This window comes from Pinus tabuliformis, chromosome 4_2, assembly GCF_031772625.1.
Source record: "Pinus tabuliformis cultivar Carrire ecotype Pingquan chromosome 4_2, CPIR1, whole genome shotgun sequence".
NCBI lineage: Eukaryota > Viridiplantae > Streptophyta > Pinopsida > Pinales > Pinaceae > Pinus > Pinus tabuliformis.
The window spans coordinates 1,070,972,088-1,070,982,957 of record NC_142304.1 but is presented as its reverse complement, the minus strand read 5'-3'; the positions used below and the strand labels follow the sequence as shown (position 1 = coordinate 1,070,982,957).

The 10,870-nt window shown below is 35.5% G+C and overlaps 1 pseudogene; it reads right to left on the bottom strand.

Annotated features, from left to right (window-relative positions):
• Positions 1–981: 981 nt before the first annotated feature.
• Positions 982–7,583, bottom strand: LOC149173345 (uncharacterized; annotated as a pseudogene).
• Between the last annotated feature and the right edge of the window lie 3,287 nt (positions 7,584–10,870).

Here is a 10,870-nt window from a genome sequence, read left to right as displayed (position 1 = left end):
ACAATGAAAATCAATAAGGAGAGAACTATTTTAAGACCACAAACTTCATTATTTGCACAAATAGGGAAACCATTGTTGTACGTAGCTCCATATATGTTAAAGATTTTTTTTTAGGTCCTATATAGAAGACAAGCATGATAGAAGATTGAACATTCATGGAACCAAATTTATGACATCACCAACTCTATAATAGATATAATATTGTCAATGAACACATTCATGGTTCAAATGGCACAATTGGATGGGTTTTTATGGAGTTTTCTCCATTTGTGCATTGAGGAAACCTTATTTCTCCACTTACCACAAAAAATTTCATAGAAGCTCTAATATTTTGAGCTGCAAAAGATAACCTCTGAAAATAATCCAACTACAATCTTTCTTACTGTCACGGAAGCAAAAGCATCTACTTAAATCTTTGTTGCAACTATTATGGGTGAGGATGAAGCATCTGCAACTTTCTCATGTTCCTTGTTAATAATTTTGTTTTTAATGGGATTATGAACGGAAATGACACTTCGAATAAGAGAGGAAAGATAGATTACCAACACCATGTCATTTGTTTTTGCTACAAAAGCCTTCATTAACTCATTAACATTAAATTTTGGCAATAGATTTAATACATATTGAAGATTGTATATAATTTCATGGTTAAGTGGAAGCCTTCCATCAACTACTAGATCCAGGTATCCCTGGAGATTATATATAATTTCATGGTTAAGTGGAAGCCTTCCATGAGCTACTAGATCTAGGTATCCATGAATCTCCCTCAACGGAGCTTTGAGACCCTTAAAAGATGTCAATTTCCCACTCACCTTTGTTGCAAGAGCACCGATAGTATATTTTTTTAGTATTATTTCCACTGGTAATCCGACCTATATACTTTTCAAAATATTGTACCTGATCTATTTTTCTCAAGATGAAGGACTAAACAAAAACAAATTTCGGAATTTCATCAGTTGTAGAGGAATGCATGCCCCTATTCTACATTTTCTATTGCATATTTTTAATATAATCATCGATATCTTCATCCATAATAGATGGATCAACCATAAAATAAAAAAGGTCTCGTAAAACCATAACTTCTACTCCAATTTTCTCAAAGAAATTAGAGACATGAAGGCAGTCCTCACGCAAAAAGTCTAATGCGCGTGGATGATCAAGGTCTACAAATTGAGAAACATCAATAATACAAATAACCATCATGGTAAAGAATATTGTATTCACTTAAATATCCAGGCACAATTTTTCATTTATAATATAAGATACACATCATGATGACAACCTCTAAACAACTTTCATGTAATTTATCCTCTGACAAGGAAAAATCTTTGAATTGAAGTGCAACCCAACCATTTGTTCCTATGAATTACAAGACAAGAATATGAAGTCTTAGAAACATTGGTGTTGGACATTGAATGGTGGTTGCCTTCTGGTTCGAAAGATTACTCACTTATTTTTCTACCTAAGTCTTCACCATTTTTCTTTGATTGTGCTTGCAATATAGATACCTGAAACAACAGTATTCTTGGACATATATTTCCTTATCCTTGAATACAAGAATAGAAGTTTTATAGACTTTCATAGGCAGTTCACAAAAGAGTATATTTTCTATAGGTATGCAGGACAATCAACAAGCAAAGGAACGCCTTGTTGTATAGTCTGCACAACTAGTACAAAATAGGGGTGGTTGATAACTTTTCCATCATCATGTTGTCCACAAATGCCATACATCGAGAAATATTATTTGGCATGCTAACATTGAGCAATATTCAGCCCACACATATTCTTTGGCATGTTAAAATCAAGCAATATTATTTGGCATGTTAACATAAAGCAATATTCCCCGTACATCGAGCAATATTCGCTCCACAAATGTCATAAACCTCTGCCAATGTCTAAGAAATTTGAGTAGCTGCACCAAAATGATCTCTCTAGCAAAGAATTTTTTGTTCTAATGAGTTCTTCGTATTCACTAACTATAATAACGCAGACTAACATAACTATTCTAGTATCTGCACTCTATTTGTATGTATCGTAACAAAAGCTCTGCAATCTCTCTATATGTCCTGCTAACATTCCACACCAAATCGTGTAATGTTCCACAGGTCTACTAGAGGTAATGCTTTATATTTTTTCATATTGCACTGTAACGTATATCTTCCATGATCTCAGTTCCACCAATCCAATTGAAACTGTATTACATCCATCGATTCCTATCTATGTTTGGATGAAATTGATCAACATTTCCACGGCCATAGGTGATGAAGAAGACTATGTAATCATCTGCCTTTGAAACGTAGAAACCATCCTCCAGACTCTATAATGTAGACTTTGTAACATTTAGACTTGTAATCTCATATCTTCTAACTTGTAACTTTCTATATGATAACTTCTCTGGCATTTTCAGAAGCCTCTATGTATATGTCAATATGACATTAACAAATAACATATTTCATATGTTTGAGATTCCTCCTTCTCTTATAACTGATACCATAGGTTCACATGGTAACTCCTCTAATTTGTAACCTCATATTCATTACAGGGCAGGTTATCATACCATTGTACCACTATTATGCCAAACTGATTCCAAGAGCACATAATTTCTTCATAAAATTGAAACCATTTTGGCACGCCAATTTCATGAATTTGATCATCCTTTGTTGTCATGTATTCTTTTTCCAAAAGACTTGGCTCAAAATCATCCTCGAGCCTCTTGAAACCTTCATCATCTACTCCTACACCATCCATGCCTTTTCTCTCAAACCTTGCTTTTAATGAGATAAAAGTTCATCAACATCACCAAATGTATCTCAAGCTTCTTGTAAAGTTCTTCATTGATTGCTTGCTTGAGGGAACTTGCATTTTTGTTGCATCTTTTGTTGATAAACGTCGATATAATTGTGCATTCAACTGCTATATGCACATGTTTATGGCAATTGAAGCACTTGACATCTTCCAATAGGGGAGCAAAGGAATTGTTATCCCTCCTTTGGAATCTTACAGGCTTCCTAAACTCATCTCTAGGTGAAAATTGCATTTTTCAAAATACACTTTCTTAGTCTCATTCCTCAGCTACTAGTTTTGATGCTTGTTCTTTTTTTCTTCTTTGCTAATCATGTTGATGGAATATTCTCCTACAAGCCTTTTTGGTGTTGCTTTATTATCTTCTGTGGCTACCTTTGAGCTCTTACTATTTTCTGACTTATTTCTCATGAAGACAACCTCTTATTCTAATATTTCACATTGTTTATCTCTTTCCTTTAGTTGGTTGTTGATTACCTCTTCAACTCTTCTCACTTCTTCCAATTGTGTCCTCAAGCTAATGATTTCTTCTTTGAAATCATGCTCTTTCTCATTACATATCTACAACAATTTATTTTGATCTATGTTTTCACTTGTAAGTCTTTCTATTTTAAAAAAGGCTAAGTCAAGCTTGGCTTGGTCTTCAACTAACTTATCTTCGTGACAATTAAGTACTTTCACACTAGTAGAACAAGTCTCATTTGGCTAAACAATTTCTTTCTGAGAGTCCTTTTTCTTTTACTGGCATCTCTTTCATGCATGACCTGCAACCTGTCCCATATTTATTTTGCATATTTGAGACCTATTATCATCTCACGATCTATATTTTGAGGTTTGTTGTGAATTGTACATTTATCCTTGGCATTCCACTATTATTCTTACTTTAAGGGGAATCTTTACTATATAAATCACATACTAGCTTCCAAACATCAAATCCAAAAGCTATCAGTTTAGACTTTACCTCCTCTCTTGATTCCTGAAAGTTGATAGCACCAAGCACATGAATACTTTGATAATCCATAATTAAACCAACTATACCTTCCAGCTATTGGGCTAATACAAAAGTAACCTGCCCTGATACTTTGAGTTGGAAACATGACTATACTAAGAGGGGGTGTGAATCGATATAATGCATTTATGGTAATCAATTTACAATTTTTACTTTTCTTTTCAATAGTTATTTGAACTATGAGATGAGTAGTAGTGCATCACATGAATAACATATTTAACATATAAGAAAAATTAAACCACAACATAAGAAACAACAAACGATGGAAACATATGTAGACACCAAATATAAGTGGAAACCCATAAAGGGAAGAACCATGAATTTGTTGGTGTGATGTAAAGCAAGAACCCAATCCCTTTTTACATAATATTTTGTAGGCACCCACCTATAGGAGGCTCCAACCCCTCTTATATTTTGCAAGCTACAACTTGTTGGAAGCACCCACTCCCACTTACATCAATTTTTTGCATGCTTCTACCTACAAGAGGTTTCTACTTTGATTTTATTTTACAAGCTACAACTTGTTATGAAGCTCCTACTCCCTCTTCTACATGCTCTGAGCTACTCTTTTTTAGAATACTACCTGAAAGGAGACAACAATCCTTAAGAAGATTACAAATTTATTTTGTTGGTTTACCTGGTCGTTGTCTCTATTTTGTACTTTGGCGTTGCCTCCTCTTTCTCAATTCTACTTCACATCTTCTCTTCTTTCTCTTTCTTTCTTTTCCAGACAATCCACAAACTTGGTCACACAACAACTCAATCTTCCAAAAAACTATCTGACTATCCAAAAGCACATAGTTTATATACATCACTTGTTGATTGTTAGTGATCCATGTAGGAATCTAAAATGAAAGGATATCTCTTTGTATTCCACCTATTCGTTTGACACATTTTATATTTTGAATGTCAAAACAAAAATAATGGTCCACCAAATATTATTTAAAAGAGTAACATCAGCCAATTGTAATGATTCCATAAGCCCAAACAATATAGATTTATTTTTGCACATTACAGGATCCATACACGTTTCCCTTAAAGACAATATGTGTATATACATGGTCTTCTCATTGACAAATGTGTACATCCTATTTCCTTCTAGTTTTTGCTTGATTTTTCTTTCAAGAACACTAGTATACTATGTTCATCTTTGACTGGAAATATACTAGCAATCTTAGTAGCTACTAAACACTTTGATACTCTAACAATCATGTCTCTCAAGACACACCAGCAATACATTAACTTTAAGCACTTATGTCACAACTTTTACAAGTATTTACATCACAACTTCTGCGAACATTTACATCACTATGCCTACACTTGTGGCAAGGACATACCTCTAATAAGCTTCATACTCACTCACATCTTCATGATCAAAACCTTTACATGATCAAGAATACATACTCATCAATATGAATGATGAATACCTCTAACAATGAATGAACATTTGAGCAGGAGTTGAACTGTGTGAACACTGCTATCTTTGACACTGTTGTCTCTTAGGAAACCAATTTCCTCGCTGTGGAGAAATTGTGCCTAAGACATTAATGATTTATTATGTTTGTCACTTATATCACTGTTGAATCACTATTTGAAGAATCTGAAAGACTTGACCTTAAACCCCAATATTTAGATGACTGAAAAAGTCTCAAAATGCCATGTGATGTTGAATATGAGTGTGATGTGAAGAATATGTAAAGAAATTAAAGACACTATGTTGTGTTTAACAGGAACTATTCTCTGTAATTTAGAGGAAACATATAGAAAGAGGTTTTAAATATGGGAGCGCCCTTTAAGGAATTTAACTTCATTTACATAGGTAAATAAAGACTTGCAGCTTCATTACCATATTTAAAGAGATGAATAAACAAAATGACACTTAGTGGAGAAATAACAAAATCATACCCAACATGTATGGAAACTCTTGATTCTTTCATTAATCATCAATTTATCGAGTACAAAAATAGTACAGCCTTTTCTTCTAACAAAATCCAACCCTTTTTTCATAACCTTTCATCTTTTTATACATTCGTGGGATAGTTGGTAACTGTCAAAACTGTCAAACTGCTTATCTAACTATCTTAAAGTAAAAGTCATTTTAAAATGTTACATTAGAGGGTAAAAGACACCTCTTTCTCAGAAAATAAGATAACAAAAATTAAACTATGATTGGTGATTGTTGATCACCGTTTGAATATGAAATTTTAGCGGGCTTATCTGCTGGTGTACCCTTCACCTGTTCTATCATCCATTCCTTGCACTTTCTCCACAGTGGCACATTTGATTTAGGTGCTCCTTCTAGTTTACCAAGTGCTATCCTGAATGTTGTAATCCTACTATAAGTAGGCTTATCTGTAAACAAAGTTTGCATCATCCATAGAAGTTTAAAATCTTTATGAAGATAGTTTACAATAGTGGCTCCTTTCAGTATTGTTGTCAAGATAGTTTACAATAGTGGCTCCTTTCAGTACTGCTATCTTTTCATGAGTATTTTCAATCTTGCTCTTTGTTTCAACCAACAAAGTTTCATACGTTTTCCATGGCAGCATATTTCCCTGTAAATCCCAACAAGAGGGAAGCCCCACCCTCACTCTTTTATCAAACAATATGCTAAACTTAGAGACAACTTCCTTCATCTCATTTAACTTCTTTTCAGTAGTATTCCTGTAGATATTTCTAACAATCATTTTATTGAAATCAATTGCACATGGCGTCCAGTTTGGAAGGTCATGCTCTTTAAGCTCTGAAGTAGACTTGGAATTGATAAAATCTATCATTCTTTTAGCAAATTTTGATCTTCCAAATCTTTCTGCCTGTCCTTCATAACTTCACCTTCCATATCTCTATCCAGTGCTTTTTCATCAGACATAATGACAAGGAACTCCCTGATGTTGCTGATAATCTCTACGATTTCATCCCATAAAATTTTATTACCCTTGAATTTTTCTTTTAGTCTTTTCACCTCTTCTTCAGTCCTTAATAAATTTTCCCGATACTTCTTTGCATTCTCCTTTTCTGTCTTTGCTTCTTATTCACTCAAATTTAACAATTTGCAGGCCGTTTCCAACTCCCTTTGTACTTTCTTGGTATCATGCTCAACCATTTTCAACTCTGTTGCCAGCTTTAATACCTGTGCTTCTGAATCTTCTGGCATGACTATTGTACAATCATGAGAAATCACTTGTTGTTGCAGTTTATCCAAAGATTCTTTAAGTAAAGAAACTTCTTCAATTTTTTGCAATACATCCTATAATAGCTTATCTTTTTCATTCTCTACTTCAGCTATCCCTGCGGCAATGGGATGTTCACTTGTAGGCAGATGTAACTTTTTCTTCAAAACTCCAATCTCTGCCTTTGCAAACTTCAACAGTTCTTGTACTACACGTTGATCATCAGGGTTGATACCTATCTTGACAATAATGTTCTTCAATTCTTCTACCTAGGCATTCAAGGCCCTAGAATTGGCTTTTTCCAACTTCAGTTGTTGAATTACCTTCTTCAACATTTTCTCTGCTTTAATAGCAGCTGCATTAGTCTTGTGTAAGTCATTAACAATCAATTTCCCAGTTTTCATATGCAAGTTTATCTTGTCAAGCATGGAAAGCTTGTGAGTACCAACAGTCAAATTAACAGTTTTGAAACTGCTGGCAGATCTAATAGACATCTCAGTAGGATGATAGAAAGAAATTTTAAATTGACTTCTCTCCAAGTCCATATCAGATAACAATCTTGTTTGTTCAGGAACAACTTGAGACTCAGCTTGAGCCTCCATATTTACTTGCACCTTTTTATTTCTTTCAACAATTTGAGCAAACATATTTTGAATTAAAGGAACCTGATCATGAGCAGGCTCTCTAGAAGATGGGGAGGCCGATGTGCCCTATGTTTCACCTAATTGAATTATTAGGCCATGTTGAGCTATAGTCGCTACATCTGAAAGTTTAGCTCTTTTGGTTGCTTCTTCTTCTTCTTCATCCAAGTCGATAAAATTTTCTCTTGCCCTCTTGGCACCCTTTTCTGAAATGCCAGGAGTTTCAATCTCCACCCCCTGGGTGACCAGTAAACGTTCATTTTCCATCTTCTCTGTTTCTGGTCTACTATCATGTACAAATGTTGAATACCCATTCTCCATCCTCCTCTTGGAAATAACCTGGTGAGGGTCATAGGCCCACTCAACTACCTGTAAAACACACATGGCAATAAATAGCCCCTCAACCTCTTGAGCAGCTTGTTTAGTGTTCACAATGAAAGGACCTATTGCTCTGGGCAACTTAAACAAATAACCTTTTTTCATGGGAACAAAATGGACTTGATCCACATTCAAAACCTGTTTGATAAATTCCAGGGAAAATAGCCTCATTGGCACAAATTTGGGCAATCTGTATGGCTTAACTGAGGCTCCATAAAGCCTAATCTCTGGATGATCCTCAAAAACATACCAGTCACGACACCTCACATCTTTACTCAACTGAAGGAATTCCTGAGCTTTGGGAAGGAAAGCTGGAGGTAAGGTTCCAGTCAAGATCTTGTAAACCACCAGAAGAAATAAAGAGGTGAACTCAAACAGTCCACTATCCCCTAGATCACCTCTGACCAAGTCTGTCCAAAATAACACTCATTGTTTTCTCTTGTTTGGATCAACAACATTTAATTCCAACCCTGAGAAGTGCTCAACATTATGGTATAAAACAGATAAGTAATGACTGAAGGGAACTTAAAAGATCTAGTAAGAGGTAGAGTCATGAACTGAGTATTGATGACATTTACCCAAAAAGATGGGATATATAGCACAACTTCTGGCTTCATCATTAAGGAGAAGAATCCCAGTACCACTTTATCAACCTGTCTGGAATCTTCTTTCCCTAAAATCTTTGAAATTACTTGTAAGACTAGTCTTATATCAACTGCAAAAATATCTAAAGGGAACAGATTATCATCTAGAGAGAATTGTCCTGACTTAGGAGCTAAGAATGAGGTGACATGAGACAATTCTTGGGGTGACAAGCTATTCTTGGGGTTTTGTTCCTTGTGATAAATATGTGACAATTTTTAAATTATGTTATTGAAAGGTAATTTTTTAATCAAGTATTTATTGGTGAAGGGTTAATTTATTATGAGAACGTCACTCTTGAAAGGGAAAATTTTATACAAAACATTTCTTGATGAGAAGCATAAGGACCCAAAACGTAAAAAAAAAATTATACGACGGGTAAAGAAAAATCCAAATTCCAACCCTGGGTAAAATCCTTTGGATGATCAATTATTCCATCAAAAGTCAATGTACAGTTACTTTTCACAAATCTGTGTGCCACATCAGTCAATCGCTAACGAGGGTTGACTTTATTAAGACTCTGTGAGAGTGACGTGACATGCACCATGGGAATGGTTAATGACTCTCGCATCACTCTGTGGACAATGAATTGTTCCATGAAAAGTCTTTGTATTATAAATATTCCATGGAAATGATTTATGAGAATTGACTTCATTATTTAAAAGTCTTTGAGTTATCAAATTATTTTATTTGAAATTCATGTCTGTGCACGTTAGAACAATTCTAACCCAATTGTCCTCGAATTTGGAGGACAATTGGGTTAGAACACTTCTGGGTGTTCTGCATATTCCTGCATTGGCCAAAAATCTCATTTCTGTAAGCAAGTTGGATGATGCAGATGTAAGAACAGTGTTCGAGAAGGATACCTGCAAGATGGTTCAGGGAGCACTGGTATTGATGCGGGGAGTTTGGATTGGAACTCTGTACAAGCTGCAAGGTAGCACGGTTGTTGATGGGTGCAATAGTTCTATGGTTCCTGAAAGTGGAGAAAAAAATCTAGTGGTCTCTAGAGAGAAGACCATGTTGTGGCATCAAAGGCTTGGACATATTGGAGAGAAAGGCCTTCGAATACTTAATGGTAAAGGTATGGTAGAAGGTATGAGTAATAGCTCTCTGGATTTTGATTTCTGTGAAAATTGTGTATATGGGAAGCAGAATCAGGTGAGTTTCCCCTCTGGTGGTAAGAGGGCAAAACATATATTAGAGCTTGTGCATAGTGATGTGTTTGGACCTGTGAAGGTTCCATCACTGGGTAAGTCTGTGTACTATGTATCATTTATAGATGACTTCTCAAGGAATACATGGATATATTTCCTTAAGAACAAATCTGAAGTCTTTGACAGGTTTAAAGAATTCAAGGCTCTCGTGGAAAACCAGACAGAGAAGAAGATAAAGGTGCCGACGACAGATAACGGTGGAGAGTTTTGCAGTAAGGAATTTGAAGAATTCTGTAAGAAGTGTGGTATAACATGATAGAAGACTACTCCATATACACCTCAACAAAATGGAGTTGCAGAAAGACTGAACAAGACGTTGATGGAAAGGGCAAGAAGCATGCTTAGTGGTGGCAAGTTAGGACATGAATTCTAGGCAGAGGCAGTGGAGACAACATGTTACCTGGTCAACAGATCACCTTCATTAGCGTTGGAGGAAAAACTCCACAAGAGTATGGACTGGTAAGAAACCCTCTCTTTCACACCTGAGGTATTTGGATGGGATGCATATGTACATGTTCCAAAGGAGAAATGAACCAAGTTGGATAGTAAATCTGAAAAGTGCATCTTTATTGGGTATAAGGATGGTTTAAAGGGTTATAAGCTTTGGAACCCAGTAACAAGGAAGGTTGTGTACAGCTGAGATGTGTGTTAAGAGAGGTGAAAGATGTTATTAAACATGAAGCTCAACCAAAGGAACCTCAGAAGATAGAGTTTGAACTAAAGGAGGAAGAATCAGACTCTACAGTAGAGGAGGAATCAGAAGATGAAGAGCCACAAACTCCGGGTGTGAGAAGATCAATTTGAGAAAGAAGGCAGCCAGAAAGGTATAGTCCATTTGCTTTCTGTTCAAATTTTGCCTTATCTATTATTGATGATGATCCTAAAACTGTGAAGGAAGTAGTAGATTTAGAGGATGGAAAACTCTGGAAAGAGGTCATGGTTGATGAAATGGCATCTTTGCACAAAAATGACGCTTAGGATCTGGTGGATTTGCCAACTGGAAGGAAACCC